Raw genomic sequence first — 2141 nt, 5'->3', positions numbered from 1 at the left:
CAACAGCCAACAAATCCCAGCATAATCCAATCACACAAATAATTTCATCCTCCAATCCAACCGACCCCCTTACTTTTTGGACTCAGTTTGGCACAACAAAATCAGTTCACAGTAAATATGAGTTAGTGCAAAAATACATTTAAATCTCAAAAGTTCTTTGAAAATATACTTACAGCATTATAATATACTTTTCAAATGATCATGTAGATGCTAGAAGTGGCAGCACAACAATGAAACAATGTATTTTGGACTATGGCCGTAGGTTTCAAAAATCTAATTTTAAACAGGGACAAACAAACACTTGAGATTACTAGGGAAATGCTTAGAGGTGTTGGTGGGGCTAGTAGTGGTGGTCATTGGCCGTGGGTGGCAACGTGGGCGGCAATTGTAGTCCACAAAGCTCAAATCGGAAAATGAAATGGTTGGACTTCACTGGAGGCGGATCAAAGCTGAGGATGGGTGGGTTAGGTAGCTAGGAGGCTACCAGTGCTGTGTTGAAAAGGTGGTGGCCAATGGCGGCGCAACAGTGGAGCTGGAACGAAAGAGGGCCGCAGCTTGAAGCCATGCCTGGGGGAGATTGGCGGCGAGGGAGGAGCTGAAAATGGATGGGTGAGGTCACCAACCGGAGGTGAAGAAAAGAGGAGGGACAGTGACGGCAATGGATGGCACATGACGACGCTATGGGAGGACGATGCAAACGGACGGGGGAGAAGGGAGGGCTTTGCGCACGGGAGGAAGAAAGAAAAGGAAGAAAAAGAAAGAAGAAAAAGAGAAAAGGGAAAAATAAAAGAGGAAAAATAAAAGGGAATGGAAAGAAATGAGATCCAATCTTTCAACTCGGGGTCTCGAAACTGATCCAACAAAAATGATTTCAAAACGACAATTTAAATAAATTAATTTAAACACAATGACTAAATAAAAATTAAATAATTAAATCCAACAATAAACTAATTTAAAATAAAGAGAAATTTAAATAATAAACAATAATTAATAACACGAAAACACATTGAATTAACAATTAAAAATCTTAAAATAATACCACGTAAATCATCTAAAATTTAAAACAAGAAAGCCCATAATCTTAAAACATGCAATAATTACTTGGTCAAAATACACGTAAATACAGGGTATCACATTGATAGTCTCTCAATGTTCCCAGTTGCCTGATTGTGAGAGAGATTCATCAATGTCTTCGCATCCTTATGGTCCAAAGAGAGCCCATAATTCCTCTTCAAAGTTTTCCCAAGAAATTACGTGTCCTTCCTGTAACATCCTGAGAAGCCACTGCCACCACTAGTTGGCCTCCCTTCAAATTGGCAGGCAGCCATGAGAATTTTTTGGTTTTCTGCAGTGCCTTGGTATTCAAAGAATTGTTCCACCAGATTGAACCATTCTGTTGGATCATCTCCAAAGAAGCATGGAAATTCTAGCTTGGCTGATTTGGACGAGACGACCAGCCGCCCTCCATCTTGGTTTTCTTGGTGGTGATTGCCATGATTTAAGGACTCCGGGTTAGAGAGCAACACATTCGAAAGTCGATTGAGAGCTTCCTCCAAATGGTGTAGTTTGTCATTCATACCAAACTCCATTCGTTGTAGTCCCTCCTAAACTGCATCGAGCCCAGACTCCAAGTGCTCAATACGCTCCTTGTTGGTTTCCATAGTAACCTGGCTCTTAGGCTAATGATAGGACCCGTGTAACGTAAATGACAAACACTTTAAGAAAATATCCTCTTCGAGTGAGAATGTTCCACAATTTTACTGAAATAATTTTTTCTATGCTTCATTTATAATCCACGGCTGCTTAAACAACAAACCCTAATCATAAAACTGAAAAACAGAATATGTCAAAAACAGAGGAACAACTTAAGGCCACTACCAGTAACCGACGCCTAGAAATGAAATAATAAAAATAGACTCCACGTACTAACTGAAATAAAATGCAACAAAAAGATAAAATCAAGCATAAATATCTCCAACTGCTAAGACCCAATCCATGCACGCATGCACGCTACTCCCACGCAATACGTTTTTTATGTCCTGTTTGCGTCGCCCGTCTAACCTCCTCCCAAATATTTGGGATTTGGCTTGAAACCTCTGGCTGAACGTCATGGCTTATCATGGTTTGTCGCTAAGGTTTTC

The sequence above is a fragment of the Juglans regia genome, chromosome 1 (assembly GCF_001411555.2).
Source record: "Juglans regia cultivar Chandler chromosome 1, Walnut 2.0, whole genome shotgun sequence".
NCBI classification, from domain to species: Eukaryota; Viridiplantae; Streptophyta; class Magnoliopsida; order Fagales; family Juglandaceae; genus Juglans; species Juglans regia.
Note: the sequence above shows the minus strand (reverse complement) of the source record.